Source organism: Pinus tabuliformis, chromosome 9, assembly GCF_031772625.1.
Source record: "Pinus tabuliformis cultivar Carrire ecotype Pingquan chromosome 9, CPIR1, whole genome shotgun sequence".
Lineage (NCBI taxonomy): Eukaryota > Viridiplantae > Streptophyta > Pinopsida > Pinales > Pinaceae > Pinus > Pinus tabuliformis.
In genome coordinates, this window is record NC_142307.1 from 1900517921 (window position 1) to 1900524927 (window position 7007).

Here is a 7007-nt window from a genome sequence, read left to right on the forward strand (position 1 = left end):
TGCATAGCTGAATGGCACTTTGATTATCACACCAAAGTGTGGTTGGATGTTGCTGCTCAAAGCCAAACTCTGATAGGATCTGACGAAGCCACAAGGCTTCCTTACTAGCTTCCACGGCACCACGATACTCTGCTTCTGCTGATGAAAGAGAAATGGCAGCCTGTTTCTTACAAGCCCATGTAATAGGTCCTGAACCAAGAGTGAAGACATAACCGGCAGTAGACTTCCGATCATCAAGGTCACCAGCCCAATCAGAATCAGTGAAACCAACTAACAGAGGAGCTGCTTTGGCACTGTAATGAATCCCAAACTGTACTGTACCTCGAACATAACGAAGTATTCTTTTAGCTGCTTTCCAATGACTTTCACGGGGGTTTTGCATAAAACGAGCAACAAGGCCAACAGCAAAGGAAAGATCAGGACGAGTATGGGTTAAATACAAGAGTTTTCCGACAAGTTGACGGTATAAGGTAGCATCAACTTCAGGAGAAGTACAAGAGACTGAAAGTTTGACTCCAGACTGAAAGGGAGAAGTGGCTGGCTTACAGTCTTCCATGTGAAAATGACGAAGAATATCACAAGCATACTTGGACTGGAAAAGGAAAATACCCTCTTGGGATTGCAAGACTTGAAGACCGAGAAAATAGTGTAAGTGTCCTAAGTCTGTCATTTCAAATTTCTTTTTAAGGCTGGACTTCACATGGGTTATAAGGTTGGGATCACTACCAGTAAGAATAAGATCATCAACATAAAGAACAAGGATGATGAGAGAGTTGCCCACTTTCTTGGTGTAGACAGTATTGTCAGAATGACACCTAGAAAAGCCAGATTCTAAAAGAAAGCTATCCATTTTGGCATACCAAGCTCGAGGAGCTTGCTTGAGGCCATAAAGGGATTTCTTAAGTCGACAAACGAGGCTGGAGTCTGTTTGTATGAAGCCAATGGGTTGTTCCATATAGATTTCTTCCTGCAAGTCACCATGCAAGAAGGCAGATTTAACATCCATTTGATGGACTTCCCATTTTAAAGAGGCAGCAAGGGAAAGAACAAGGCGGATAGAGTTCATTTTGGCAACTGGAGAGAAGGTTTCAGTGTAGTCAATGCCTTCAACCTGTGAAAAGCCCTTAGCAACTAGACGAGCTTTATGTTTATCAACTTTCCCATCTGGTCCATACTTGGTTCTGTAAACCCATTTGCATCTAACAAGTTTGCGTCCCTTTGGTAGAGGAACAAGATCCCATGTATCATTTGTCATCAATGAATGATATTCTTCATTCATAGCTGTTTCCCAATGTGGATGGCCTGAAGCTTCTGCAAAAGTGTCAGGATCATGATTTACTAGAGCTTGAGCCAGTAAAGAAGAGGCTCTTTCAAACTGAGAACGTGTACGTCGCTGATCTGTAGGATCACCGGCAAGATCACCTGCTGCATCCCGAGTAGCACGGACCCATCTTGGAAGTTGAGGATCCTGAGAAGGTGGGGAAGGATTATCATCCTCGCTTTCATCATCAGAAGAAGAAATGTTTTCAAAGATAGAAGAGATAGGAAGAGGTGGCACATCCGCCGGACTAGGCTCGCAGGCCGATTTATTTTCATCAAATTTTACATCTCTTCTAATGATAACATTTTTGGACTTAAATGGAATAAGTCTATAGCCTTTTACATCTTCAGAATATCCAACAAAAGTACATTTCTCACTCTTAGGTTCTAAGGCTTTATGCTTTTCATCTGGAATATGGGCCCATGCTTCACTTCCAAACACACGAAAGTGACTTACATCTGGTTTAATGGAACTCCAAGCTTCTTCTGGAGTGATATTCTCTAGAACCTTAGTAGGAGTGCGATTGATTATATAATTTGCACAATTAATTGCTTCGGCCCAAAAACTAAGACTGAGTCCTTTAGATTGCAGCATACAATTAGCCATTTCCTTTAAGGTGCGATTTTTCCTTTCAGCTACACCATTTTGTTGTGGAGTGTATGGAACAGTATGTTGCATTTGAATTCCATTTTCGGTGCAAAAGTTGATGAATGCATTTTTAACATATTCTCCACCATTATCAGTTCTTAGCTTAAGAATTTGATGTCCAGATTGTTTTTCAACGAATGCTTTGAAGGCCAAAAAGGTGGTAAATACTTCGCTCTTGAGTTTTAAGAAGTATACCCAAGTGCGTCTGGAGAAATCATCAATGAAAGTTAAGAAGTACTTGCAGCCAGAGAATGAAGCAACAGGAAGAGGACCACATAAATCACTGTGCACAAGCTGTAAAGGGGCTGAGGCGTGCCAAGAGGCACGTTTGTCAAAACTGTCCCGATGATGTTTTCCGAGTACACATCCGGAACAAACACCATCTTTGCAAGATACCATAGGAAGACCTGTCACCATGTTTTCTTTACATAGATGCTGAAGGGAGCGATAGTTTAAGTGACCATACCGCTCATGCCAAAGTTTGCTCACTTCATCATTATGAGCAACAAATACTGAGGGAAGATGGGATGACCCAAAGTTGTGAAACTTATACAACCTTTTGGAATCATCAGCAAGACCAGTAGCTAGAATCTGTTTAGGATCTTTTAGATCCTTGATTACAACATCATGAGGTGAAAATTCAACAATTTTACCTTCACCTGAATGAGTTATCTGATAGACAGATAGAAGGTTGCAGGATAAGTTTGGAACACATAATACATCATTGAACTGACCATTGTCTAGATGAACAGTTCCAGTCCCTACAACATTAAGAGATCTATCATCACCAACATATATATTTTTGGTGTTACAATCATTTAAAGAAGAAAACATGGCTTGGTTTTTGGCCATGTGACAAGAGGCTCCAGAATCAATGAGCCACTCATGAGAATGAGAAGAAGAAGAAGATACATTTAATGCATAACCAGACTGAGATGATTGACGATGACATGCAGAAAATGCCGTTCCGGAAGTTGAAGTTGAAGTAGGCTCCAGATGGATGTTATGTTTCTTCATTGCGGCTTCCAAGGCTTCCATCTTCTTAAAGCATTTAGATTCTAAGTGGCCATCTCGATTACAAAAGTTACAATGTCTGTCAGTCTTCTTCCATTTGTTTTTATTGGTCTTGTCATATTGCTGAAATGATCTTTCATCTTGAGGCTGAGTTGGTTTAGGACCATTCCTTTGAGGATAAGACTTCTTAGGATTCTTTGAATTTGGTTGCTGCTGGGCGGCTAACGCTTTCGAGGAAGAGTTTCCAAGATTAAGAAGACCAAGGTGTAAGAGTTTTTCTTGTTCTCTTATTAAGGAATCACAAAAGGAGTCAAAGGAAGGGGGCTTGTAGTCTTTGCCTTGACAAATGAAAGCTTCCCTGGTAGAATGGAAAGTGGAAACAAATACAGAGTAGGCTGGTCCCAACTTAGTAAGGATGGAATAAATAAGGTTAACATCTTCTTTCTTAACTTTAACACCTTCCAAGAGATATCTAAGGGTCTTGAATTTGGACAAGAAATCTTCAATGCAAGAAAAATTATTAGGATCCAAAGTAAGCAACTCATTCTCAAGTTGATGGGCTCTAATTTCATTTTTAATCCCAAAAACTTTAGCAAGTTTTTCTAATGCTTCATGAGGAGTTTCAATTTCTGCAATGTGGAATCTAAGATCAGGAGAAACAGACATTCCTATCAAACCACGTGCTTGATCTTGTCGATTTTCCCATTTTTCGGCCTTGTCTTCATCTTTGGGTTTCTTCTCTTGGTCTGTGGCTATTCTGAAGAGACCTTTACTTCTAAGTAAATCTCCCATGTAGGCTACCCATTGGAAGTAGTTAGTGCTGTCAAGAATGACTTGGCATGGACTTTCCATTTTTTGAAAAACAACTGAAGCTGAAGATGCTGAAAGTAAGTGGTCCAATGGATAGATCTCGAAAAAATAGGCGGTTTTAAAAAAAACGGCTCTGAAAAAGGCTTCCGGATGAAGAAGTTATGGCTTTTTGAAAAAAAATTGTTGACGTTGCCGGCAAAGTGCGCGAATGTGCGGGAATGAAAAAATCCGCCCCCACAAAATGGAGGGGGGGGGGGGGGGGCCTCGATTTGCGTGCTTGCCTTGGGAAGACTCTTTTCCCCTACAAAACACAAAACACAAAACCCAACACGAATATCCAAAGAAAAACGAACCTTACGGCTCGAAGTTAGCTTTAGCCAAAAAACTAGAAATTTTAAAAAAAATCTCAAAGTTAGCTTTTAGCCGAAAAACTAAATATTTTTCTCAATGTTTCTGATTTTCCGAGATCACACTAAGGTGCAGGGAAAAGAGCATACGCATGAGAAAAATCCTTTCTTTCTGTTTCTGATTTGCCCAAATCGCACAGAGTCGCAGGGCAAAGAGCATACGCAGAAATGAAAGGTATAGATCCGGAAAAAAAAAAGGCTAAATAAACCGAAACCGAAATAAGCAAAGAGAAAATGACAGTAAACTGCAAAAAAAACACTGTATACCTCCCGATCTGAAAAATGACGCAGCTAGGGCTACCGGAAACCTTTTCGCGTGAAACGAAAGGGGTTCCTCACTGAAACAGATGCTCCGAACGCAACAGAGCAGTCCTCTCGGCCCGAAAGCAGTCAGAAACAGCAGATCTAGGAAACGACAGCCGCATGCAGTTCTACCGGCTTCAGATTTGGATCACCAACGGACGCGGCCCTCAAATAGCTCTGATACCATGTAGGAATTTACAGGGTAAGTTCCTCAGAAAGAATACCAAGAGGACACCGCTCACAACCAGATCTCAAATCAATACACCAGTATTTTTGACGTGGTTAAAACCCTCAGAGTGCAAGGAGGGAAACAGTCCACGGCCTGTCCCAACGTGGGTACAGACAATTTATTAATCAAAGAATGAAAATTTACATAAGCTTCTCTCATGCACGGATTACCCGAACAATGACCCTCCATGCGCTTTAAATAGAACTCATGGACCAATCGGGTGTCAAGCCACGGATCAAGTGTCGGTAATACCGAGGTGAGAGTGAACCGTCGGATCACTACATATCGTGACCGTCGGATTGTAAGTTACAAAATGTACAACGGTAAAGAAACACACTTTACCTAACTCTAACCTAACTCTATACTAGACCAAGTTGAACTTAACTATATCCTATGTGTCGGAATATCCTAACATCAACCTCGTTAAAAATGAAATAAGGAGTCATGAGGATAGTTCTTTTACTGTGTCAACCTCATTAAAAAATGAAACAAATCCCCTTTTCAAATCTCAAAGGTAAACCTTCATTCCAATCACCGAGTTGAAATGAAGCTTGGGGGGCATGCACCTCGATTTGCGTTATTATGCTGGGGGCATGCAAACTTATCATCGAGCAGTTTCAGCACATAGTTCATGCTCGTTAAAAAATAAACATAAGACCGAGCAAGTGTTTCAATCTACGTTTAAGCTCGTTAAAAGATGAACTATCCTCCGGTAAATAACCACCGTGAATGTAACATTATCAGCCATTAAAGCCTTGGTCGTGTTTGCACCGTCACCTCCACTTTTCCATTGGCCGATCATTCACCTCCATTTGATTGTTTACCCATTTTGAGGAATAGCTGCGAAGAGTGATTTCACTAGCCATCCTTGTGACACTTCCGTGCTTGGAAAATTCCAACCCTTACCTGGAATCAGCTGCTACCCGTCTTATCACTCATTCCTCAAAAGACGAGTCTTCTTTAAGCTCTTTTCATCTGACTCGTAAAATATGAAAGGATTGCCGAGTTTTGGCCTTCCAGCTCGTTAAAGCGACCGGAAGTGCTATCCCTCCTCTAGATTTTAATCTTTTTGGACCCGAGGGATTATTGCACAAAAATATCGAGCTCTTGTATTGTTTGGCTCGTTAAAACTATCGAAAATTCATCCCTTCTGTATTGTTTTATACTTTTTCGGGCTTAAGGGATTAGATGACGAAAAAAGAATTCCGGAGTTACCTTTACGTTCCTTTTCAGACTCTCTAAAAATTAAAAGGACCGAGTTATCTTTGTCATTAAACTCGTTAAAAACATTAATAGCGACAAACTTGTCTTTAGACGAGAATGAGTTTCACTATCGCTAGGCTCGTTAAAACATAGCGATGGGTTTGCCTGAAGGAAAAATTATAGAACAAGCATATGTTATCCTCCTCAAGCTTGAAAAAAATAAAGAGGTACTGGTCAGCAATGACTGGGGAAAAATTGGGAAGAAACTCAAAGAATCTTTATTGGTAGCAAGTCGCTCTTGAACATGACACTTCCACTCCGTGCCTGAGTCGGGTTGGGTTGTTTCATTCACCGGTCACATCACCATGGTCTCGCCATGCCATCCACTTTTGGGGTAAATGCTACCAATCCATCATATAAGTGTCGCTGACATGTTCAAGAGAAGTCATCCAGAGAAGTCACCCGTGTCCCATCCACTACCATACATTATACTTCATTCTTCCATGACCGCCACCCTAAACTATATATCATCAGATCATTTTCACCTCCATCAAAATCATTTGCTCCATTCCATGTCATTGATGTGGGATACATTAAGGCCCTCCTTTGATGGATCGCTTCTTTTCGGCATCAGCTCATTATCCGAGAAGTTGATCTAGGAACACCCCATTCAGTACTTTGAAGCTTGCATACCTCAATGGCAAGTTTCTCACTTCCGGCGACAGGTATACATCAATGACCTTCGACCGAAAGATTTTGTGTGTTGTTCGATGCCAAGTCCTTTATTCACACCACGTGAATTGTACTGCAGTACCTTGAGGGCCATCATCCTTATCGGTGATTCCTCTCGCGCTTGTTAACAATTTACATCATTGACTGGTAATCAAGTGATGTCTTTCCATGTTCGACTTCAAAACATTTGTCACATGGATCGACTTGTACTTAGAGTGAAGATTGGACGAGATTGAAGACCCCGGATCTAGTTTCATCCATCCGGGCTGCGATATATATTCAGGAAAAATAAAAACATTGACATGTACAACACTGTAGCACAGATAATCATCCTACCAAA